This window comes from Equus przewalskii, unplaced genomic scaffold (assembly GCF_037783145.1).
Source record: "Equus przewalskii isolate Varuska unplaced genomic scaffold, EquPr2 ChrUn-13, whole genome shotgun sequence".
NCBI lineage: Eukaryota > Metazoa > Chordata > Mammalia > Perissodactyla > Equidae > Equus > Equus przewalskii.
Genome location: NW_027228750.1, coordinates 12,238,178 through 12,265,892, shown reverse-complemented (window position 1 = coordinate 12,265,892; position 27,715 = coordinate 12,238,178). Strand labels below are relative to the sequence as shown.

The following is a 27,715-nucleotide window of genomic DNA, read 5'->3' as shown; positions in this document are numbered from 1 at the left end:
ACATTTAACAGATTTTAAATCTCAATTTATGACTCTTTTGGTCCCATTTTCTTTCGTTTTAATTTTCTTTTATTACCATTGGTGGTTTGCCATAATCATTTCCTTTTTGAAGTATTCCCAACAACCTCCAATGGACAATAGTAGGGGATTGGTGGTAATTTCCCTCCTGTCCACTCAGGAAATGACAGCATCTTCAGTGACTGCTGCGCAGTCATTTTTCAGCTGTTTCATCTGTCTCCAATCTCCTGCCTTCCTAACATTTTTTTTTTCCATCCTTATCATAGGATTTACTGATCCTGGCTTTGTTAATTTTCCAAAAGCTATGGTAAACTGTCTTTGAACATTCTACTTATATTGATTGCACCCCACAAGTAGCTCAAAGCATAGTTATAATTATATATTCTCACTGAAAAATATGTATTTCTTGCTCTATGGTTTAGTTATCTTCATTTCTACATGTAGCTTTCTATGTGTATTTATTATTTTTAATAACAACAATGTAAAATTTTCATATTTCATTGATTACATACAGAATCGTATTTTATCTGCACAATAAAAATATGAGCAGACTGTTGGTTGAATTTACAGATACAGGAATTCTGGTAATTGGACAAGTCAGAGCACAAACCCAAATAAAAGTAAAGTCCAGTGATCTTTCTAGGGTGCCATAGCTGTCGGCTGAGTAAGAGAACATGTTTACACCGAGTGGGATCTATATGTTCTGCTCACCCGGTAACGTGCTCATAAAAGTGCTAATTGTAGATGAGGTCCTCATAAAGGCTGAAAATTACAGCTGACACTGACTTCATTAGGTGATTAGTAAGCTGATTAATTGATAGAGAAATAATAGAAAGCTGTCAAAGAATGTAAAATGTATGGTTTTACAAAGCGTGCTTGGCGCTGTTTCCTGAGTAAGCATCTCACTGTTCCGAACGCTGAAAGGTGTGCTACGGCGCTGAGGGCCTGAGTAACACGTTTGACTTTCCATTTGTATTTCCAGTGATCTGCTTCCCTATGTCACTGCCTCTTCAACCTCAGATAATAATTTATAGAATTCTATAATGGAAAATGACCCCAAATATCACTGTTGTTAGTACTAGCTACAGCTAATGTATGAAATTTTAATATTATTCATATTAGTAAATAATTAACTTTCTATTAGCCTCAGGAAAAAGTGTACATGTTTTCCTTAGTATAGAGACACTTTCATTCATTGGAATCATGGTATCAACATAGTATTCTCTTATTTTCCAATATTTTCCTATTCAGTGGAGTGGACTAATACTTTTTCCTATTCTATGAATAAGTCAATAGAGTGAATTCTAATTTGAATCAACAGTCTTAGGAGTTTGGAAAGCATTAAAGAGTTATTATCAGAAATACTTGTTTTCTCAATTTACTTTTAGTTTACACAGTTACTTTTAATTTTATTTATGAAACCCTAGAGATTAATAAGAAAATGGTCCAAATTACATTTTCTTTTTAGGGAGCTGAATTATACTTATTAATTGTTCTTTTTATAGAATTATTTCAACTTTATGTTACGCTTTCTTCATGGTACTATTCAATGCAAAGTGAGTAAAAATTTCAGGTTCTTCTCTGAAATACATAATTGCCTGAGGATCACCCATTCAACTTGTCTACATTGATATCTTTTACACCAGAAATTGATTTTATAAAGTAGACTAAATGATCACTAGTGTCAGGAGAGAAGAAGCCACTCAATCAATGTCAATCCTTATGACCAAGGATTTTGGAAGTAATATGAGTATATATTACTGTATGATATAATATATGGTATATTATCTGATACCCTATAAGTCTAAATATAGATTTAATATATAAATATTTCTTATGGATCAATAATATAAATAATATATGAATTAAATGTATGATTACAGGAACAGACATTTTAAAAAGAAATAATACCCATGGCGAATATGTATTTAAAAAACAATCCAGCCTTCTAGAAATCAATAAAGCAATTATGATAATAAAATTTTTTTTTATGTTACACATTCACACAATCATCCCCCACACATATATATTCTTGGAAAAGATGTTGAGTAACACACTTCAAGAGCCACATGACAATATGTATGCGAAGTTTTAGAAACGTTCATACTCACATCTAAGAACTCATCCAGTGCAAATAACCTTAGCGTAAGTGCCCTTAAATAATTGTAGACAAGAGTGTTCAGCATTTCATTATTTATGATTTCATATGATAAGTTTAATTTCCAAAATAGTAAATATATTAAACAAGGCATTATCTATCTATATAGAGAATTTTAGAAATCACATTTTCAAAACTACCTAAGAAATGAGATATAGTGTATAGTGATAATATAATTGTAAATAAAAAAGCAAGAAATAAAGCTTTATATAGTATGAAATACAAATTTTATAAATATACATACACATTTATATATGAGATGTGCATAGAATAAAGCACACAACATTTTTAGAGTCGATGGTGCTGGGTGAAATTTCTTTACTAAATTATATTTCTCTGTTTTTTCAAATTTCATTAATACATACATATTATATTTATAATTAGAAAGAAAAACATCACCAAAAAACTAAAAAGCTATACATTTCATATTGAAAAAAATAAAACAGTGACATGTAAAGTATAAGTAAGTTAAATACAACAGTAAGAATTTTTGATAAACTGCATTTACATCAACTTTTATAATTTAACCACTGCATAAATGAGTTTATATAAAATGAAAAAAACAGAGGACAAGAACAGACAATCCATCAAAGAACTATAAACAATTAATAAACATGAGATTATTGTTCATGATTTTAAGAAGTCAAAACTATAAATATAACCCTTATAAAGTTTTCAACTCTCAATTTGACAGAGATTAGATAAAACACATACGCATACTATCCGATATTGAAAGGGTATAAATATATGGACTGTCTAATGCATTATAGGTAGAAAACTAAAATGGTGCAATATTTCTCCAGAAAGTAATTTGGAAATGAATGCTAATGGTTCGTTTCCTGAAAAAGAAAATTATGTTGTCCATATACTGAGCAATAGTTTATCTTAGTGGTCAAGAGCATGGTCTCTGACACCAGACCACTTGGTTTCAGATCCCACTCTCACTTGATCAGTGTCCATGAGCAACTAGTTGAAACTTTCTTTGCTTTACTTAATGTATCTGTAAAATGAGAATAAAGGTCATGCTTACCTCATAGCTTTGTCATGAAAATTAGGTGAATTTACATATGTAAAATTCTCAGAACATTTCCAGAAAATGTTAAGCACACAATGAATATTAACTATTATTCATAGTATTATTGACATTATTAGAACCCATTTTAAACATAGAGCAAGCAGCTCTATACGAAGAAGGAAGAAAAACCTACATAGGGAAGAGCATCTGTAAATGTAGGCTGGTTTTTATATGTTGCTAAAGCTGTGACATCTTACGAAAATCCACAGTCAGTCCCACTCTGGTCTCGGCTGATTATTGTTTGCCTTTTATTTCTTTGGCTAAAGCCTGCTATATGACCCTTCATTCATTTTTCCCATGAGTACACCAGAACTATCTAGGTCCATTTTGCTTTCTAGAGAACAGCAAAAACAAAATAAATGGAGAGTAATGCAGAAATCTTTATTATGTCTTATTCTGTAATAGTTTCTTATCTATAGCTTATAGGGAGGTCTCACTTTCTGGCTTTTCTCTTGCCTCCAGGAAGAACGGTCCTTCCTTCCCTCAAGTACCATTGTATATTTTGAAGCAGAGATTCAAAAAAGTGATTCCCAAAAAATGTCTAATCCAGTCTAAGACCAGATTGCCCTCCTCCCTCTATCCGGTTTCCTTATCAGAGATCCCACTTATGCGGGAGAAGCTCACTCCTGTCTAAAAAGGGATGTCAGCTTCCTCTGTGATACCTATAGGGCAACCTAAAATATTGCACAATAAGTCTAACATGTTAATAACAACAACTCAAAAAACCACTAGAGGCAGGTGTGTTTTTTCAGATATGATCAAATATGTTTACCATAGTGTTATTTATACTATGTAAATAATTGGAAACCAGCTAACTATCCAACAATAAAGAAAGAAACTATCATGCAGCCATAGCATGTAATATAAATTTATTAAAAATAAGTTTTTAAAGAATTGGAATGCCAGAAGGTAAAAAAAGCGTGTCTTTAATAATGTAAGTGTGTCTCTGTATGATGAAATCTATTGTATCACTTGTGTGTGTGGGTGTGGGTGGACAAAAAGAGACAGGGTCAGGGTGTGTGCAGGGAAGAAATGGCTTATGGGAAATATACCATATTTTAATGGGGCTTATATTTGGTTTCTAGGATTATAGACTGATTTTTTCTCTGCTATGATTTTTGCATTTTCTAAATTATTTTTAATCAAAAATATTCAAAAAGCCTAAATTATCTACTCTCATATTTCTGCTATAAGGTTCAAATGTTTCAAATTGGCTTATCAAGACTTAGGCATAAATGAATTTAAAAATATATTGACCAATAAAAATGGTCAATATCATTAATAATTTAGCAATTTAAAAAGCATGAATGCTATTACAGTTTGTTTCTGTCAGACTGGATTATTAAGAATCTTCTCATTGCCCAGTGTATGTGGGAAAGAAAGCACACGCATACAATTGTGGGGAGTATTAATGGAGACAGCAGTTTGCAGGGGAGGATGGTGAGAGCAATGAACAATTGAACATGTATATCCTCTTGTTTAGAAATCCCACTGTTAGGAATTTGTACTTTTTCTAATCAAAAACAAATGTGTTAGGGCTGGCACAGTGGTGTAGTGCTTAAGTTCACATGCTCCACTTCAGCAACCCGAGTTTCATGGGTTTGGATCCTGGGCACAGAACTACACAGGGCTCATCAAGCCATGCTGTGGCAGTGCCCCACATACAAAACAGGGGAGGATTGACACAGATGCTTGTTCAGGGGCAAACTTCCTCAAGCTAAAGGAAGAAGATTGGCAACAGATCTTAGCTCAGGGTTGATCTTCCTCACCAAAAACAAACAAAGAAAAAAACCCAAATGTGTAAAGATAAATACATATGGATGGTGTCTCTGATTTTTTTCTAAAAGCAAAAAATATGTATTACATAATAACATGTAATGCTAGCCAGTGTAAAAATAAATGTAAAGTGGGATATAAGTGAAGATATACAACATCTTCCAAGATATTTTTTAATTAAAAAATCTGATTTTAGAATATGTAAAATATTTTTACATTTTTACATAATATCCAGATTAAGCAGGAAGATTTCAATCAGTTATAAAGTATAATTGTACATATTTTGTGTCTGAATAGACAATTTCAGAAAGAATACACTAAAAATCTTTGACAGTGATCATCTCTGGGTGGTGTTGATTAAGGTCCAGGAATTTTTACTTTCCACTGTTTTTTCCATGATATATGCTACCCTATAATAGTATTATTATATTTGCTAATGATAGGAAAACAATCATGCTATATTCTGCCATTAAAGTTGGAGTGGATTAAATTTTCCTTAATTAGTATGCTGAATCTGATATTATCTTTTAAGACTGAAAAATTATAAATGTCATCTTTTTTACCAAGGGAATAAACATTTTCACTTTCAGAATAATGACCTGTTTTGTTCAGTCATACTTTGTTACTGTTAGGTCAGATTTCACTAAATCCCCTTGTGTTGTCCAGATATTATGTAGAATAATAAACATTTTATTGCATTTAATTACTTTAGCAATTGAAAGTGATTTCGAGTTTTACTTTTTATTTTTTTCAAAATCATGATTTTTATCAATCAAAAGTAATTTTAATGAGATTTAAAAAAGAAAACCCTAAAACTAAAAATTAAAACACTCATTCTGAGAACAATCAGGATGTCCAGAAGAAATTGACATTTCAACCATCAAAAACAGAGGCCGAAGCATTGGATGATAGTTAATTCTGTAGAAAATAAGTCCTAATATCACTTTCAATATTATCCAAAGACTAAATATGCAAATCATTAAATTTCAATTAAGGGTCATGAAGTAATTATTATAGTAATAATCAATTTTCTTGTATTAATTAAAACATTGAACTCAGATAATAGGGGAATACCAAATGCAGAGTAACTTTAAAATTGCAACCATGGCTATAATTTTCCACCAGCACTAATTTCAAAACAGAAAATGTATGTCTTAAAATAGTGACTCATTGTATGTAAATATATAGTACAATTACTTTGAGTGCCAAATAATCATTTTATAGGCAATATGATGCATTCCTAAAAATAGGAAACTGGATAAAAATATATTTCTATACACTAGAAAATACTACACACACACAGTAATAAATTGGTTAAATTCTCCAATTCTTCACATATGTCTGAAAAAAAAGCTACCAAGGAACCAAAGATTGTTTCCCCAAATTGAGATATCCTTGTTCGATATCTTTGACCTTACCAGTTAACCTTGCTAAGCTCATTTTACACATGAGGCTTTACACTCAGAGAAAGGGTACAGTAGGGTGACTGGATTCAATTGTTGAATTCACGCTTAGCGATTCACTTAATTTTTTTCTTATTATCATCATTTCTATAGTGCCCTTCAATATGCCCTCTTATTGTGAAATGCAATTTACTCTACACAATTTGAGAATTTCCCACCCAAGTTTACAAAGTAGCTTTCTCTTTACGTTGGACAATCTTTAAATGATCTCTTTAGGAAAGCTTAGCTATTAAGAATCAGTGGTAAAACTAGAAAACACTGTTTATTAATTTTGAGGCAATTATTAACACAACAGAAGCACATCTTATTGACATGAGACTCTCATATAACAAGGGCCCTAATCTGGGAGGGATAGATGAGGTTGATTGCATCATAAACTCTGAAAAAGCCTGCAAATTGTGTGTGTGTTTCCAAAATGGGAGTCCTAAACTTTCATTGACTTAGAAACAGAGGGGGAACCCCTTTTACAGAAGGGTTAGTAACTGGTTAAACAATCGCAAATCATCCCTTATCACTTTTTTCTCTACTGAAAGCTGAAACAATGATTGCTAGCCTCCCCACCCATAAAGAAAACAACTTGCTTTATAATATTCGTCTACATCAGTAATTGATTTCAGAATAATATTCATTTCAATATTATGTTGCTTAGATGATTTTTTAATTATTAATCAAAAGATCATAATACATGGTACTTTTTAAGCCCTTAAAAGAGAGAAGAAAAAAAAGAGTTAGTAGGTTATTTTGATGTCCAATTAACAGAGCAAGAGATGATCTAAGATGAGAAATAGCTGCAACCTAAGAGTTACTTTTTATTCCTCAATTCCATTTTACTAACTGAAAATATTGATTAGAAAATAATAAAGTTAGACCTCAGTGTCTCATCTGTCTTCTTGTGTTAAAAGGGTAGTACCAGCAGAGAAGCTCCTATTAAATACAGGTTTCATTTTTATTCCTTATACACGTCTCTCTATTCTGCACAGTTTCCTGAGGGGTGTGAAAATAAACATACTTAAGAAATTTCACAAGAACTGTAAGTATTACTTCAAAGTGATAAGCTGCAATTTGATCCTCCTTATTCCCTTTGTTTTCCTCCAAAATAAATCAGATCTCTTATTATTGTGTAACTTATTCATATATTGGGCTTTAAATCTATAATTGTGACTGTTTCCAGGACACAAATATCATAATTGTCATGAAAAGCATTTAAATGGAACAGCAACTAATGTTCGTTAAAAGTAACAGCTCCACTGTACTGAAAGCTATGTCCCATGTGTGGCAGAAATACAAGTAGAAAAATGATTAAACAGCAGTGCAAGACACCTACTCCAAAATAGTGAGGTATAGATTTGTGACTTAGAAGGCAAATAAAATGTGTGTTCTTAACTTTTAAGTGTATTGAGACAAGATTTGTATATTGTTCTATTTTTAGTTGATAATTTTATTAAATTATAATCAGAGAGTGAAATTTGTATAAAATTGACTCATTTTGGATTTTTTGTTTGAAAATCCTTTACGACCTATTACACAAGCATGAAGAGAGTGTGCATACTCTGCTTTTCAGGTATAGGATCAATCTGTTTGTCTATCTATTGATTTATTACTCTACTCATTTTTTCTTTCTTTCTTTGTTGTTTGGCAAGGAAGATTGGCCTTGAGCTAACATGTGTTGCCAATCTTCCCCCTTTTTTCTTTTCTCCTCAAAACCCCAGTACATAGCTAGATATCCTAGTTATAGGTCCTTCTGGTTCTTCTATGTGGGACACTGCCACAGCACATCTTGACGAGCAGTGCTAGGCCACTAAAGCAGAGAGTGCGAATTTAACCACTACACCACCCAGCTGGCCCCTACGCTACTTATTTTCAATTGCTTTATCTATCAGTCTCTGAGACAGATGTAGGAAAATCTCCCACTGTGATCGTGAGTTTGTAATTTCTCCTTTTACTTATTAGCATTATTTAAAAATATTTCTAATAGTAATTTTAACAGCATCTTGGTGTATTATTCTTTTTGTTGTTATAAGCATTTCTCTTTGTTTCTATATTTATGCAAATATTCTTTTTAAAAAACGAGGGTCAACTTACATTAACTTATAATTTACTGGGGTAAACAGACAATAAAAATTAAAACTGATTACCTTGTAGTATTGGATAATGACATCTGATATAAGGAAAAATAAAGCTGGGTAAAGAGAGAGTGTGTGATGGCAAGCCTCTCTAAGGAGATGACTTTGGAATAGAATCCTTGAGAGTGCTTGATAGATCAAATCATGTCATTTACTGGGCAGACAGTGTTCCAGGAAGTGACTGGGGAAGGTAGCCTGAAAGGAAAATTCCAGTAATGGAAAGAAGGCTACTTGGCTAAACTAGAGCAAACAATGGAAAGTGTTGAATGGAACAGTGTTAGCAAGCAGGCAGCTGGTAGGCCTGGTGATCTAATAGGTATTATTCGGCGCCACCATGGCCAGGTTCGTTTCCTGGTCGGGGGCCCACCCAGTTGTCATACGGTGGGGGCTATGTGTGGCTGTGATGCTAAAAGCTATGCCACCAGTATTTCAAATACCAACAGAGTCACTCACGGTGACAGGTTTCAGCAGTTTCGAAACTAAGACAGACTAGGAAGAAGGGACCTAGCTACCCACTTCCGAAAAAGAATTGACCGTAAAAACCGTGTGAATAGCTGTGAAGCAAACCCTGCGAATAGCTGGGAGCACTGTCTGGTACAGCACCAGAAGGTGAGAGGATGGTGCGAAAAGACCAGGCCGGGTTCCGCTGTGCTGTACACAATGTCTCCAGGAGTCCGAATCAACTTGACACTAACAACAAAGAGAAGAGGCAAGCCATGCAGGGGATTCAATTTGAGCTTTAATCAATTTGGTACTGAAAGTGACTAGAGTCTGTTAAATCTGCTGTAGCAGATTTCTGTTAGTATTTACTAGTCGTATTTTCTTCCATCTCCTATTTTGATATATTCTAGGTAATTTTTTTATGTGTATCTTTTAAATAGTTCTTTGTAGCTTGTTGTTGTTTTTTAATTGGGTTATATTTGACATACAACATTGTGTGAGTTTAAGGTGTACAGCATACCGATTTGACACATTTATATTGCAATAAGATTACCACAGTAGCATTAACCTCTACGGCACCACATAATTATCATTTCTTCTGTTGTTGCAAACAATTAAAATCTAGTCTCTTAGCAAGTCTAATGTTTGCAATACAGTTTGTTGTCTACTATCACTGTACTGTGTATTAGGTCTTTAGAACTTACATATCTACTAGTTGCAAGTATGTACCCTTAGACATCATCTTTACCGGTCCCTTACTCCCCCCAGGCCCTCGTAACAACCATTTTACTCTCTGCTTTTATGATTTCGGTTTTTTTAGATTCCACATAGAAGTCATATTATACAGGATTTGTCTTTCTCTGTCTGACATCTCACTTAGCATAATGTCCTAAAGGTCCATCCATGTTGTTGCAGATGGCAGAATTTCCTTTCTTCTCATGGCTGAATAGTATTCCATTATATAAATATACCACACTCTCATGTTTATTAAAGCATTAATCATAGCTGAGATATGGAAACAACCTAAGTGACTGTCAATGGATGTTGCTTTTATCTAGCCTGTAATTGTTTAAATTTTTAATAAGGAGACAGAATAGAATGGTGATCATAGTTTCCTCTTTTGTGAAAGAAGAATAATTATAGTACTCGTATGATGGATTTACTTGAAGAAGTAAAACATTTAATATATGTAAAGCCTTTAGAACAGTGACTAGTTTGTGGAAAGTGCCTAGTGAGTGTTACTTTTTATTACTAAATCAATTTATTCTGTTTACATTGTAATTAGTGATTTTATAAACACATATGCATACATATAATTATTGGTAGTATATCTTATTGTGAGTTTTCTTTTCCTTTGCTTATTTTGTCTTCCAGCTTCAGGTTGGATTAACAGATTTCGCTTAACTATTTCGTTTCTCTGTACAAGTTCAGAAGCCATAAATTGTATTTCTTTTCTGTTAGTGGTTAGCCAATCAAGAATTTCTTAAAACTTTGCTTTTAGAGACAAGGAAATAAAGTAAGTAATGCTTATTTATGAGCTAGAAGTGTTTTGAAAACAAACAAGCAAAATACCAGTGTCACACCGCTCTAACCACTGACAGTGATATCTAGTAGTGTTTCGTACATGCAATTATTGTCTCATTGAACAGATCAAAGCAACATAGATAAAAGAATTATGTCCCTACTTAGTAAGTTAGCTTTAGAATTGCTTCTGTTATAATAACTTTTGTGGCATGGACTATTGAGAATTTTCAGGGAAAAAGGATTGAGGAGAAATCACAATAAGATGGTCTTTTAGTCGCTGGCTCAGGAAGTCATAGTGTGTGCCTTTCTTGTTTGAATGATGGTTTGAGAATAATTCAACTCCTTTTGCTTCCCTGGTGAAAAAAGAAGTTAAAATTGTAGACACTAGCTATCCAAACCTAGGTCCAAAAGGAGGCATCTCTATGTATCCATTGAGGGAGGATCCTGGGCCAAGAGAGTGTTCTGCTTTGGCGACCATACGTGGAGTGATTATTTCTCTTGTTCTCCATAGGATTCGCCAATTAGACTGCCTTAGTTGATTCACCTATGTTAATGAGGTAAAGTAGATTAGAATACAGTTTCCTCCAGTGCTTGGGTCCTCTAAGTAACTCTATTCCAAATGGAATAAAGTCCCAAATCACCATAACTAATTTTAGTCAGAAGCTTCATTCATTAAGGAAGATTGTTTACAAGTCAGAGAAACCAGTTGAAACTAGCTTAAGCAAAAGATAATCAAGCATATTATGGGAATGCAGGGAGAGGACATGGAACCAGAGGAGAAATAAGTCTTACCATCTTTCATTTCCTCTCCTCTCTCAGCATCTGCTTCATTCTTTTCTGACTCTGTGCACTGGCTTTTCTGTGTCTAAATCTGCCTGACGACAGTCCAGTCTTTTACATCTTCTCTTTTCAAAAGGCAAGCATATATTGAAAGTGAAATTCCTCAGTCGCAATTCTAAATTCCTAGAGAAATGACTATAGATCGGAAAATCTCCTTGGATCAATTAAGTGGTAAAAAACACTATAATTTTGTGTGTATTGAAAGTGAGTCTTTGGGGAAAAATTCTAGTTGGATGACATTTGGCAAACAAAGAGATATTTATCTCAGAAACAAAAAATGTACTCAATAGATCACTAATGTCAGAGAATAACCTTCATTTCTATATGTGCATTTCATTCTGGCTATTCTAGTTATGGACTTATTTCAGGGTCTGACACTTATTAGGCTCTTAGATGTTTGTTATTATTAAGATAGGTTTATATGGTTCAGCCACATTCCTGTGACTGACCTGGAGAAGATAAGCATCTTTAAATGGGAAAAACAGTTAAATATGAGGACCTAAAATATACTGCTTAATAGGTCACTGCCTCTAAATACATGTCAGGATGTCTTCAATTACATATAAAGTTTTCATATGGTCAATTCTCTATGAAATAATATACTATAGTATTATCTAAACTATTTTTCCTTAAAATAGTTATAGATGTTATGGACAAGAATCAAGACAATTAGATTATAAATGAAATATTTTTATTTATCATGGCTGTCTACTAAACTGGAGTGAGACTCAAAAATGAATTGCTAAGGACTTTCTAGGAGAATAAAAGCTAAAACTTCTTTTCCCATTAGTTCCTTCTTGCTTACCAACCTAAAATATCTCAGTTGCCCCTTCTGGCTCCTGTGCCTTATTGAATCCCCACAGCTTCATTCAGCAGCCAGACTGCTCCTGAGATCTGTGCTGGTAGGTGACCTGTGAATAAAAGAGTGGCACATTATTAAACATTAAAATTTTCCAGTAAAATCTGCTTGAAAATATTTGAATAAAAAATGATTTCAACCCCTCTTTGAACATTTGTCATGTCTACAACTGAAAGTTTAGAAAGTGAAGAAGAGAGATTCGTCAAGAAGCTATAAATTGTCATACCTGCTTAAAGCACTTAAAAGTGAAATCAAGGTAGTATAATTTCTGTATTCTTTCTTCGGCTTAAAGTGTAGCATCAGGGCCAATATTTTGAATGATGTATTATTTTGTTTTTTCCAAGATTGGCACCTGAGCTAATATCTGTTGCCAGGCTTTTTTTTCTTCTTCTTCTCCCCAAAGCCCCTCAGTACATAGTTGTATAGTTTATTTATAGGTCCTTCTAGTTCTGCTATGTGGGACTCCACCTCAGCATGGCTTGATGAGTGGTGCCATGTCTGCACCCAGGATCTGAACCAGTGAAATCCTGGGCCGCCGAAGCAGAGCACACGAACTTAACCACTCGGCCATGGGGCTGGCCCCCTGAATGATGTATTATTGACTCTAGCTAGAGCTACGAAATTAAGTATCTGTATATAATATGTAATGTTGTAGTCAGTGAATTCCATGTTTTGATCTCTTTAATTATACAATATAAAAGTCAAAAGAAAGATCAGAGATCATCTAATAACCCACATATATAAAAGATGAGAAAACTAAAACCCAAAGAGGAAAAGTGATTCTTCCAAGGGCACATTAGTAGTAGTGGTAAAACATGCTCCAGCACACAAGCCTCCTGGTTTCTGCTTGTATTTGCACTATTTCAAACACCCTCATCAGGTAGTCTTCCTTTTACGTTTTCAGAGGTGAATTACAGGTTTCTCATTTGTTCTCATGTCGTGACGTAAGATACTTAGTGGTGGTGAAGCTCACTGTTTCTACCAGCAAACTTAGCATTGGATGAGGTGGCAGCTTTATTAGTATTTGTAAGGCTTTAGTCATAGTGCTCTGGATATTGTTGTGTTGGAGCGATTTGGGTGAAAACAAGTTGATCAACTCAAAGATTTGGTTGAAATGATAATTGGTACATTCCAAGGAATAACCTACACTTAGATACTTAGTTTTGTTCAAAAATTCCCCTTACTGTTGAACATCTAACTCCTGAATTTTATCCATAGCAATCAATGCAGAGTAGAAATAATTCCATTACGTACTTATATTTGCTTAAAATAGACAAAAATGCTGAAATATCCATAAATATTTGCAATGCCACATCATGTTTATTATCAATTTATGATTTAGGGCTAAGCTTGCTGTAAATTAAAATCGTTTCAACAAAATTGCATCTAGCTTTATCATTCAAATCATTTCACTAGCTAAAGTGAATGTTGTACTATATTATCTATTTTCTCTACTCATAAAGTAAATTTATACCCGTAAGAAGCTGTGACCCCTCATTTATAAACAAAGCATGCATTCAATGAATGTGTTGCTGAGAACAAAGCAATTATTTCCATCACAATAATACTTTCTAGCAATTCATGTGGGATGAGGTTGAAAGCTGGGGACACTCAATGCCTTTTAAAGGAATGGCAGAGGGGATCTTTTATAACTAAAAGTAGACAAATTTCTTCTCTTCCAAACATAAGGAAGTGTGTTCTAAAGGAGAAATTCTTTTTTTAAAAGCCACAGAAGCACTCATTTTTCTACCTGAAATGCCGCTCCAGTTTTTTTCATTAAAATTCTGTAGTTCTTGGAAAGCAAAGAAATGACTTCAAATCATAACTTATCTTACTTTTTATGTGAACTTGTAGGGGAGGAAGACATTTCCTCTACCCGTTCTGGGTCCTTCTGGCTGGACAACAAATTAAATTCACATGAGAGAGAATAATAAAACAAAAGCGAAAATTAAGCAAAGCTTTATAACATATATACATGGGAGAGACCCAGAAAAACTGAGTAACTCACTAAAATGGTGGAAGCTCTTACCTTAAATACCATCTTCAGCTAAAGACAAAGGAGGATTTTGGGAATGGGGAGCCAGTTATGGGAGATTACCAGAAAAGCACAGTAAACCAGAGTAAGGTTATTATGCAGATTTAGGTCCTTGGCTTCACATTGACAAGAGTGTCTAGAGATAAGGTCATCCCCCCTTCTTCCTGTTACAGAGAGGGAGATACCTTTACAGATTGGGATTACTTTTACAAATGTAAATGTCTCTTACAGAGGGTAACTTCTACTTTCCAGAGTCTCTCTCATGTCTGCAGTTTTTTTTTTTTTTTTTTTGAGGAAGATTAGCCCTGAGCTAACTACTGCCAATCCTCCTCTTTTTGCTGAGGAAGACTGGCGCTGTGCTAACATCCATGCCCATCTTCCTCTACTTTATACGTGGGATGCCTACCACAGCATGGCTTTTTGCCAAGTGGTGCCATGTCTTCACTTGGGATCCCTACCAGCAAACCCCAGGCCGCCAAGAAGCAGAACGTGTGAACTTAACCCGTGCACTGCCGGGCTGGCCCCTGTCTGCAGTTTTTAAAAGTAACCAGCCCAAAATAATCCTGATGCCAAAGAGATGTATCTTGGGGTGGCCAATCCCAGTCCCCCACAAACCCTTTCCATTTTATTGGAAAATGAGTTTAACCTTCAGATATTCCAATAATGCATCTGCATTTTATGACCAGCTGCTTTAAGACGTATTTCAGATTTATCCCAAGTGCTTGTGGTCAGTGAGGAAGGCAGCACATATTTATTCAGTATCAGATGCATGGATAAAACTATTTTAGGCACAGGTTTCATAACAAAGAACTTAAATTTTAGGAATTATGTATAAAAATATTTACTATGACTTTATATTCTCTAGCCTTTAATATCTTAGGAAAATAACAATGTTATTAGAAATGCATATGGTTATATATTTAGTGAGATTAGTGATAATTATGATGGGAATAAAAACATCTTTCTTGGACCAGTGTTATCGTGGCTGTTTAATGTTAACAGCATTCCGGGTGGCTTTTTACGGTTAAGCTGTCATCTATAAGTCATCAATAAGAGACTCAGTTGAACAGGAATATCCCCAATTATAAACTAGCTGCTCAGGAATGTATATTAACAATTTTTAATTCTTTATCCAAATTACTTTTAGCTTTCCAATAAAAACCTACAGAAATTTTAAATTCTGTAAAAATTTTTGTCAAAATATATAAGGATGTCTCCTTTCACCCATTATATGTTGAATAACTAGGCTTTCATTCTAAAGAAAGTAATCTTATAGAGGGTGTGACCCTATTCACTCAGTAAGGGCAGGAGCAGGACTCAGAAACACAGACTCACAGATTCCTCCCAGCCTCGTCAGTGAGTAAGGACTATGTATGACATAAACCCAGTTGGGCTGCATCAGCAACACTACATTAAGCAGCATATACAATTTGCACATTTATGGACTGATATGCTTAGCATTTATGAAGACTCATTTTTCTATTGCCTGAAAAGAAACAATACTAATAGTGTGTGCAATTAGGAGCTCCCAAGAATAATGCAAAAATTGGTGACCTGTAACCACTTTTAGTACTGTGTGCTGCCTTGAAAACGTAATGAATTCCTCCCTATTGTCTTTGCAGGGCATCAATGCGTATAAATAATCTACAAGACTACTGGACGAACATAGGAGATGATGGAAGAGTGGTGACCAAGGTAGTTTCTAAAGGTGCAGCCTTACTTCCCTGTGCATCTCCCATCCCTCAACTTCCTGACGACTCCTCTTGGTAAGTTAATTCAATTCTAAAAGCATTTATTAGTAACCTCCTATTTATTTCTGTAGTCCTTTGTCTCCAGGAGTAATAACGCACACTGAGAAAAAGAAACACATAAATGAAAAAGTTTAATAGCTCTACAGAAATACAGAGTTAAGGAGCAAAGTGAGTGGTGGAAATAACACAAATAAGTCAAAGAAAAATGCAATTAGAGGAAGAGGGAGAAATTGGGGCATCTTTAGAATGGAATAGGAGCTTAGATAGCTATTAATGTATGGATATAAAAGTAACGAGAGAGAGAGAGTGGATGGACAATGACTAAATGTGATGATGAGGGTCAGGTTGTCTTGGCCTCACCCGGAGGGGGTTTTATGCCCTCAGTTTAGATGTGTGGCCCCTTATCAGAAAAAAATTAACACATTAGGAATCATTACTCCAACCACAGGAGAAGACACAATAGAAAGAGCAGGTACTCTTGGGTTGGAGTGATATCTGGGACAACCTTCAAGTCATAGGGCACAGTATAAACACAGGTGTCTCTTCAAGTCTAGGGAAAAGAATTCTCCAGGAAAATGTCAGCCTGGCAACTGTACAAGTTTTCTCAGATCTACAAACACCATTTCTCACAAAAATTCTTAGCTCAAACACCTCTTTATCCCCTGCAGAGAATGCAATTGGAAACAATATCAGAATTGTTAGGATTATTAAAGGCTACACATTTCTACTTCCAATTATTAGAAAAAGTGCCATGACCACAACTGGGCATTGTTTTGATTAGGGATTGTTTGATGTCACAACCTTAATTCCTCTTTCGTGATGACAATTTTCTATTGTCCACTACTGTCTCCCTTGTTTCAACTTTAACCACTCTCTGAGCTCATCCTAACCACCTCTTATTGTGCTTGTATTTTCTTTTCTTTTTTTGAGGAACATTAGCCCTGAGCAAACATCTGCCACCAATCCTCCTCTTTTTGCTGAGGAAGACTGGCCCTGAGCTAACATCCTTGTGCATCTTCCTCTACTTTTGAGGGGCGGCTGCCACAGCATGGTCTGACAAGAGGTGCATAGGTCTACACCCGGGATCCAAACTGGTGAAGCCTGGGCCCCTGAAGTGGAATATGAAAACTTAACCACTGCACCACCAGGCTGGCCCATTATGCTTCTATTTTCTTCTGGTTTAGAAGTATCATCCTGGTTTCACATTCTTCCTTGTCTAAGCATGAAGTGCTGGTTTATTTTCTTAATTACTCTCTTGTGAGCTTTCTCAAGTTCGTCCATCCTCTGTCCTTTCATAGCTCTAATCTTGGATCAATCTAAACTTTCAGCTTCCCCATACCTACACAGTTGGCAAGTGTGAGTGTAAGAAACCACAAAACTATGTATATTGTCACAACTACAGATATATGTGGGTTTCAATTTCAAGTGGATCCTCAATATCTGTATTTTTATTTGTCTTGGGTCAATTCTATTTTCTGTTACCCAAATTTGCTATACAAAAACTTACTTGCTTTTAAGTATTCTACCGTAACTTTAGATCAATTACTTTCAACAACTGATACTATTTCCTATGGCATGTAGAACAATGAAATCATTATGAAGGAAAACCCTCAACTTAATGAATTGTAACCCCATGATTATCTATTTAATAATTATTTTTACTTCTTTCCTCCCTTCTCAAAAATTGTATCGCCTCCAATTTTTTTCCTGAATTCTATTTTTTCTTAGCTGTTGGTTGATTTTGGCCCATCATTTTTTTCTATATCCTCAGCATGTTTTTCTCTAGAAGAATCTTTCCTTCAGCCCATCTATTCATTTCTTTCCAATTTCTTTTAGCTATGACATCCTCTATACTAAAAATTGAAATTATTTCCTGAAATGCACATGCCAACTTTTGGGAAATCCACAATTTCCGTATGATTTATGTAGGCAAGGAAGACATTTCCTCTACCCGCTCTGGGTCCTTCTGGCTGGACAATGAATTGAATTCACATGAGACGAATAACAGGAGAAAATTAAACAAAGCTTTATAACATGTATCTATGGGAGAGGCTCAGACAAACTGAGCAACTCGTCAAAATGACAGAGGTTCTCATCTTAAATACCACCCTCAGCTAAAGACAAAGGATGATGTTGGGGGTAGGAGGAGTCAGTTATGGGAGATTATCAGAAAAGCACAGTAAACAAGGGTAAGATTATTATGCAGACTTACGGCCTTGCTTCTGCATTGATAACAGTTTCTAGAGATAAGTTCATCCCTGCTTCCTGGTACAGAAAGGGAGACACCTTTACAGATGGAGATTTTCTTTACAAATGTAAATGTCTCTTAACAAGGGATAAGTGAATTCTACTTTTCAGAGTTTCTTTCCTGTCTACAGTTTTTAAAAGTAACCAGCCCAAAATAATCCTCATGCCAAAGAGATGTATCTTGGAATGGCCAATTCCAGACCCCCACATTTATCATCCAAAAAGGGCCACAGCTGAGAAGGAAAGAAGGGCAATATTAACAAGTAAAACCAGAACTATCCAGAACAAAACGAGATGTATGGCTATCTAAATAATGAACTACCTAACCCCATCTTTGTATTACAAATGATTAGACTATGAGAGGATCCTTGGTTTGCCTTGGGGGACATGAGTAGTTGGTAGAATACTTTGAGCTTAATCATTGCAATTAGTACTAAAATAAATCCACAATGTTACCTCATTTTCAGATAGTTATTGATTAAATTGAAGAATAACTATAGGGTGACACATATCAACTGGCACCTAGAAATTCTGTATAGAGTAGTCAAGCTATTTACTCATGAGAAATAAAAACCTCATTCATTTTTGAAGAGTTTTACAATATTTTGTTTCACAAAATTTGAGGAAATGATCTAGGATGTCCTATTTGTATACTAGAATGTAAAACAATGATTAGTTCTGAAGAGTTAACAGCAAATTTTGTTCTTTTCTTTCTCTGGACGGGTAGAAAGCAAGCAGTATATAATACAGTTCCTTAATTGCATTCCATTTCTGCTTGTTCTTAAGTCTTATCTTTAAAATTGTCTTACAAATGTATAAGTTATATTTTACCCTTTAGTTTGGGTTCCTGGACCCAATTTCAGTGTGTGGGGGCCCCACATAAAACAAGCAGTGCCCTGACACCTGCTGGGTGTCCTAGAATTCCACTCAATTCTGACACTCTTTCCCTGGCAGGAGATAGCATCAGATTCCACAGGTTAAGGATTCCGTTCTACAAGACTGCTCCCCGACCCCCACCCCTACTTCAGAGGCCAGTGGCAAGTCCGAGGTGTTACTTGAACTTCTGACCAACCAGCTATAAATCAGAGGCTCACATGACTCTCTCTTTGAGTTTGATTTATTTGTCAGAGCAGCTCACAGAACTCAGAGAAACCTTTACTTAGTAGATTACTAGTTTATTATAAGAGGATATAACTCAGGAACAGACAGATGGAAGACATGCATAGGGCAAGTTCTGGAGAAGTACGTGGAGCTTTCATGTTCCCTCCAGTGTGCCACTCTCCCCAAATCTCCGTGTATTCACCAACCGCTGAAGCTCTCAGAGCCTAGCCAGCTGACAATTGATCCAAACTCCACCCCCATCCCCTCCCTGGAGGTCAGCAGGGTGGGACTGAAATTCCAACCCTCTAATCATGTGGTTGGCTCCTCTGGCAACCAGTCCCCATTCTTCTGTGCTTTCCAAATTTACCTCGTTAACAAAACAAAAGACGCCTTTATCCCTCTCATCACTTAGGAAATTGCAAGAGTTTTAAGAACTGTGTGCCAGGAACAAAGGAAGACCAAATTCTTATAATAAATGACAATATCACACCCTTTATACAAAATTTTATTTAGTATTGTTTATATAAGAAATCTAGTTTCTCAAGGAAAACAAACTGCCTCTTGTAGCAGATTTTCTAAAAAACTATGTACCTCACATACTTATTCACAAAATAATTACACACATTCAAAGAAAGGAGCAGAAGAAATTATCTATTTAAAAAATTTAGTTTATTTTTGTCTCTAATTAATCAGTATAGTCTTGAATGCAAGAAAGGTTTTTTGACATCACACAGTTGCTTTAAAATAAAAATACATATTTCACATTAATATATTTACATATGTCTTGTTGTGGTCAGTATCAAGATAGATCCACAATGTTGACACTGGCTCAACACAAGATTGACATAAAGGGAGCCATATTGTAGAAAAGAGATCATGTTGTAACTTTGAACGACCTCTGATTAACTAACCCAGCTGGATTTTCACCCTCCAGGAGGTCCACCTATTCTGTAGATTTTATGACCCCCCACCCCCCGCTAGTGTATATACCTTCCAGCTGTGATAAGACAATAACTTCATTCTTTTGAGTTCCTTAGGAATATGATGACCCCTTAAACAGAGAGTCTATGCTGATAGCCATCATCAATGAATACTGAAAGATCTGGTGTGGCAATTCCCAGTCTATAATACCACAGGGTCAACATTCCTAACCCTCTCCCCTGTAACCCACTGGCCTATATAACTGTTTCAAGATTCTGTGCCCCCCTAAGATGGTTCTTTCAGACATTAGTCAGCCATCTTCCCTCTTGCTAGCAAGCTATAATAAAATGCCCTTTCTGTGCCACCATCTTGCCTCTTGACGATTGGCTCTTGTCTCACGATGAGCAGATCGTGCACTTTGTGTGGTAACAATATTACCAATTTTTCAGGCTGGTGTTGATTAATTGCTTAACTTGAAGAACACATGCAGGGTGATATATATGTATATATGCATAAAACTATTTAAATTAGTATACGTACATATAAATATATAAGTATATATGTATTGATATAAGAATATGTATGCATGTGTTAATATATGTATATATGTATTAATATAAGAATATATTTAGGGTTATATATGTTTATATGTAAATATACTTAAATAAATATAATTTAAATTTCTCCTAAAATTGAGGATTAAAGTTGGTTTTCAGTAAACACAAGTCTAAAGTGAAAATCAGAATAATATTAGATTCTAGAGTATTTTCCCCTTAGAAAAGCCAAGTATTTACTGCTCTCCATAAACATTGAGTACTATGGTATCATTAAATTAGTAAGTGATTATTATTATTATATTGATGTTACATACTGTTCTGGGCACAGAGTGTAATATCTGGCTGTATGATTGGATTTTGAAAAGGTAATTGTTGCAGTTTAGTATGGGGCATAAATTAGATCTGCCATCAGTGGATTTTTCATGCACACTACATTAGATAGTTCAAATCTAAAGACTGAGTATTACTTCTAGAAGGTATAGCGCTTATCACAGGTGGTGGTCTATGTGAGTAGCTTTTGCTAGAGAGATAGACCATGTTATCATATGAGGGTTCAAACAGATAGGTTGAACGTTATAATGTGAGATCCTAGGAGATCCAGTTCCTAACCAAGGCAGCTGAAAGAAGTCTTTGCCTGAATCCTAGTGTGCTTTCATTCCCAAAAGCCAATAATTGCTGCTTTTTGTTGGTAGGCTGAATTTCAGCTTCACATACCCCTTTTGCCTGCATGCAGGAAGAGCAGGAAATGCCCTGGAATTAATGTCTCCCCAGAGATGGCATTTAACCAATGACTGAAAGATAAAGGTGTATAAATAGTTCAGATTTCTTGGACAGTAAGAAGTCTGAGCTATAGTATACGTTGTCTCCAAATTTCTCCTGTATTATTGAGCTACAGGTAACATTCATAAACACAGCTTAGTGAGATGCCCTTGCTTGGACTCTGCTTTCCCGGTCCCACTTCCCCATTCTCCTACCAGTTTTTCCTGAAAACACTTTCAAATTATTCTCTTTCACACCAATCCTTCTCTCAGGCTTTGCTTCTGGGTAACCTAAATTAAAATACATTTCGCGATGAAGGAAGAAAAAAGAGCACTAGTGGGGCAAAAAAGACATAACACTAGTTCTAGTGGAAGTAAAGATACTCATCAGGGTATTAAAATTGCTTAAGATAGAGAAGGTGAAACTTTAGGAATCAGATGTCAGAACTGGAGTCCAAGGACAAGGAAGAAGATTATTAAGTAAGTATCTTTAAACCATATAGTGAAAAGCAGCAGAACATACATTGAGAAACATTAATCCTGATTTTCTGTTTGAGATTTACAGCAGCAATATCATCACATTAAAAACTCATCTTTTCATGGGTAGAATGAGTAATGCTGAGTTAGAAGAGGGAAAACCTATTGACCTAGTTCTTAGCAGTGTGGACAATTTTCAATTTCAGATGGCAAGAAATATGGCTTTTAATGAATGTGAACAAAGATGTGTAAGTCTGAGTTCAGCGGAAATGCGCTTTTGGAGCACATGCAGTTCGTAATTCTTGGGGAATCTCTTTGTTTTGCCTTTGTTTCACCATTTGCAGTTGTTGCAAATATTGATAAAAAGACTCTGAAACAAGAGAAATCATACAGCCAGTCTTCCTACCACTGTAGAAGTGGTTTCTGAAATCTTGGATCAAAATGTGTTAATATTTCTGTTAAATTTTGGTACTGTAAGTTTTTACCTTGGATACAATTCAATACAGGATTTTTTTTTTTACCTTGTTCATGAAGCCAAACCCTTAGTGTGATGTCAGAAATTGTGGGAGGCAGCAGGGAGAATATAAGAAAAATATAATAGCACTGCCCAAGGGGAAGTTGATTGAAAGAAATAACACATCAAGGTAACGAGAGGAGTATTGAGTTGGTATCTGAGATTCCAGAAAAGAACTAAAATATTCTTCAGGTCCACTTCCTGATTTACCTGTAGGAAATACAGTGTCAGGAAGATTCTGTAACTCAAACTAAAAAACTGATGAATGAAATCAAAGGACTAAATAAATGGAGAGATATTTCATGTTCATGGATAGGAAGACTCAGTATCATCAAGATGCCATTACTTTCTAACTTGATCTATAGATTCAATGAGATCCCAATCAAAATCTCAGAAAGTCATTTTATGGATGGGAAAACTGATTCTAAAGTTTATATGGAGAAGCGAGAGACCCAGAATGACCAACACAATATTGATGGAGAAGAACATAGTAGGAGGACTAGCACAACCTGTCTTCAAGACTTGCTATAAAGTTACAATAACCAAGACAATGTGCTGTTGGTGAAAAAATAGACAATTAAAAGATCAGTGGTTGCCAGGAGGTATGGGGGAGCGGGGAGAAGAGATTAGGTGGAGCACAGAGGATGTTTTCTACATTTACCCTTCATTTCCCAAATTGTATCCTAAGATCACCCAGACCGGAATAGTGTGACTGTGTGTTAAATATGCAGAAACCTGGGCCCTGCTACAGACCTTCTCAATCAGAATCTCAAGTGCATGAGCCTCATAATTAGCATTTGTTTTAAAAAGTACCTGAGTGTTACTGAGACACGGTAACATTTGTTAAATTTGCCCTAGAACTCAAGGCTAGACTGTCAGGCTTTAATATCCTCAATGTGTTCATAGGATTGCACAGCCACCTGGTCACCTGGTGACCAGGCAGGGCCAGGGAGATACAATGGTAAAGAAGATAGACATTGGCCTTAAAAACTACACATGTTTGTATTAATAACTAGAATGCAAAATGCATTCTGTCTCAAGTGAACTATGAGTTATAGTCTGACCAGCCCAATGGAGAGGAAATCTCCAGTTCCGACTTTCTGAGGGAAAGGTGAGAAAAAGTTGCACAAAGGAGTAGCATTTGAGTGGGGCTTGAATAGTGAGTGGGGTTTCAACATGCATATTTTGCTGTAGGGGAAAGGTATAGGGGAAAGGATACTATAGATCAAAGTACTAAAAGCTAACCAGGCAGAGAATGACACAGTGTACCACTGACACAATGTACATGTCAGCATCCTAGTGTGTGAGAGGCTTTGATTCAAGATGAATATTAAAATGAAGCAGGTAATATGTACATTCTCGAGTGTTACGATTGAGAGTGTAATCTTATATTGCAAGTAATAGCACAAGGGATATATTTTGTCTATCATATACATATATATATACATATATATATATATATATATATATATATATATTTTTTTTTTTGGTGAGGAAAATTGGTCCTGAGCTAAAATCCATGCCAGTCTTCCTCTATTTCGTATGTGGGATTCCGCCACAGCATGGCTTGATGAGTGCTGTGTAGGTCTGCACCTGGGATCTGAACCAGCAAAACCCAGGCAGCCGAAGTGGAGCACACAAACCCAACCACCATGCCCCGGGCCAGGCCCTGGTTATAATATTTTATGTAGACATTGCTAGTCAACTGTCAGCAGGTTATGAATTTTCAGTTATTTTTAATAATATTGTTAGCAGTTGTGTATACAAAAATGGGGATAGATCAGATAAATTGTGGCTATGGAAGAATTATTAACTTGTCTGTATTTTGTGCTGCTTTGGTAACTTTAGAACAATTTTTTCAAAGACATACAACACATACACTCCCATTGCGATAGTTAAGAGATACAATTATGTAGCATAATATATCCCAAATTGTATTCCTCAAAAAACATGTAAATAGGTGCTATGGGTTAGATTGTGCACTCTCCTCCTGCAAATATATGCTGAAATCCTAGCCCCAGTATCTCAGAATGTGACCTTGTTTGGAAGTAGTGTCTGTAGAGATGTAATCAAGCTAAAATGAGGGCATTACGCTGGGCCATAATCCGATATGACTAAAAGGGGAAATTTGGACACATGTGAAGACGGAAACAGAGATTGGAGTTATGCTGTCACAACCAAGAAACATCTGGGGCTACTGAAAGCTGGAAGAGTCAAGGAAAGATCCTTTCTCTACAGGTTTCAGAGGAAGCATGTCCCTGCCAACACCTTGATTTCAGATTTCTGGCCTCCGGAACTAAATTAAGTAAACCAAATAAATTTCTGTTGTTCTAAGAAATACAGTCATGGTACTTTGTTATGGTAGCCCTAGGGAACTTGAATAGCAGGTATTGATGTGCTAAAATAGTTTCGTGGTCAAAACAGAGTGAGGAACATACTTTTACACACAGCTAAACAGAACTAAAGGATATCTCAGTGACTTCCACCCTTGTTTTGATGCTCTTAGAGAGGAACTACTGCAAAAAGTATTTCCTAAAAATATTTGTTAATGGAGTACAACTTTTTCCACATTGGCCAAGTCACATGACTACTTCTCCATAGAACACAATTTGGGGAATGCAGACCTAGAGTGTCTAAATTTAATAATCACCATAATACTTAGAAAACTCAGAGAAAATCATTCTCCCCAGATTGAGTCAATGACCCTTTTCATTCTACATTGTTCCTTAGCCTAAGATATATTTTTACTAAAAGTTCTTTGAGTGCCCTTGGTACCCTTGAGGGTGAATCTCAGCCTGTGGAATTTTTGTTGAAGGGAGAGTTTACAAAACCGATGCTCTGACTGGCAAGAACATCTATAAGAACATAATACTACATTAGTTTCAAGAATCCACCTGACGGTTAAACATAAATCAACATCAAATGCAACAATTCAAATATTTAGTTGGGCAAGATTTATACTAAATATGTTTCTCCTTGAATTTTCTGTGGAATAAGCAAAATAGCCAAAATTATATATTTGAAACACTGATAATTAGGAAAAAAACAATCTTCTAAGACCGTTATATAATTATTCTTCATAATACACTGAAATATAATGTGCTTTACTAGATATTCAAATTTAAGCAGGTTTTGTGTTTATTTTGTCCTTTTCATTATTTGCTCCGTCAGAGAACGTTACCCATTTCCTCTTTTAACTGGGCAAAAAGCTGGTGTGGCCATCAGATTGAGTGCTCGCCCATGGAATGTGAACGGAAGTAATGTAAATCAGTTCGAGACTTAGCCATTAAATACATATCCAGAATGTTTCCAGAATGAGCACAATTCCAGGATGATCTTGGAAACTGCATGTGAAAATAGTTGATTCACACAGTGGAAAGAGTCAGAATTCTTGGATCACCATTTAGAGAAGAACCACTGACTTGGAACACATTTATCTGACTTAGATACACTGACTTAGAACACAAACTATTACTTAGGCAGAGTTTAGTTACTGACAGTTCAGATATATCTGTTACAGCACCTGGTGTTATTTGAACTAGAATCTTTCATTTTTTTTGTGACAAACTGAGATCTATTCAAAATTTTGATGTTTCTTTTTAAATTCACATTTTTTCAGCTTATTCAGTGGTATTTATTGAGCACTTAGAATGTGCCAGATAAATCCTTGCAGACAAAGAAATTAAAAAAATACCAGACAACAAAAATGTTCCTGAAGTTTCCATTCACTTATGGTGACAATAGATTTGGGAGAAAATATTACAGCTTCAAATAGACTGGTCATGTAAATCTCATTAAAAACATGAGAGAGGAAGGAAACTATTTAGATATCTGGAGAAAAAATTTGTGTAAAATATTAAATACAAGGGGTAAAATTTTTGAGAGGGCATGCCTGGTTCAGGATAAGCAAACTGACATAAACATAAAACAGAGTAAGTGACAGAATAGTTAAGAAGTGAGAGGAAAGCAATAAAGACTAGACATGCCAGGACCCTGTAGGCCATTGTAAATTAAGGACAAAGGCTTTTGCTCTGGGGAAAATCGGAAACCATTCGAATGTTTTGAGAAGGAAACTTTATGTCTATCTAATGTTTTACAGTATTACTCTGGCAGCTCTCTTGAGACCAGGCCAAAAGGGCAAGAGTATAAGAAAGGAGGCCGTTATGAGTCTAATGAAATATTCAAGCAGATGACGGTGACTTGGACCATGATCTTAACTGTGATTTAATAGTAAAATTCTGGATGTATTTAAAGGTTGACATAATAGGATTTTCTAACAGTTCATATATGGTGTATAAGAGAAAATAAAAGGAGCAAATGTGGAAGCAAATATGCTTCTGAAAATTAGCCTATGTCACTGGAAGAATGGAGTTGCCATTTACCAAATGGATCAAACTGAGGGAAAATCAAGTTTGATAGGGGAAGATTGGGAGTTCAATTTTGGACATGTCAGTTTTGTATGCATTAATTTTGTATCATCTATAAGACATCCAACCGATATAGTAGAAGGCATTTGGAATTAGGAAAATTGATGTTCAGAGAAGTTGGGGCTTGAGATATCAATTTGCAAGACAGTGCATAGAAGTGTTTAAAAACATGAGATTGGAGTGTGACCAGTGAGGTAAGTGCAAAACTGGGAGATTACTATGTAATAGCGCACCTGTGTTGAACCCGGAGCAGATAATTTTAAGACTTTACTTTTAGAAAAGTTTTAGGTTTGCCACAAGATTGAGGGAAAGGTACAGAGATTTCCAATATACTCCCTGCCCTACACATGCATAGCCTCCCCTATTATCAATATCACTCACCAGAACGGTACATTTGTTACAAGTGGTGAACCTGCATTGACTCATCTCCCATAGTCCATAGTTTACGTAAGTGGTCACTCTTAATTTTGTACATTCTATGGATTTAGACAAACGTACAATAACATACATCCAACATTATAATATCATATAGAGTATTTTCACTGACCTAAAAATCCTCTGTACTATGCTTATTCATCTCTCCCCATGCCCTCACCCCTGGCAAGCATTGACCCTTTTACTGTCTCCATAGTTTTGCCTTTTGTAGAATG

The 27,715-nt window shown here is 35.4% G+C and overlaps 1 pseudogene; it reads left to right on the top strand.

Moving 5' to 3' along the window:
• The window catches only part of LOC103556612 (ubiquitin-like modifier-activating enzyme 5), a 33,493-nt pseudogene extending 10,601 nt beyond the window's left edge, over positions 1 to 22,892 (top strand).
• Positions 22,893 to 27,715: the final 4,823 nt, after the last annotated feature.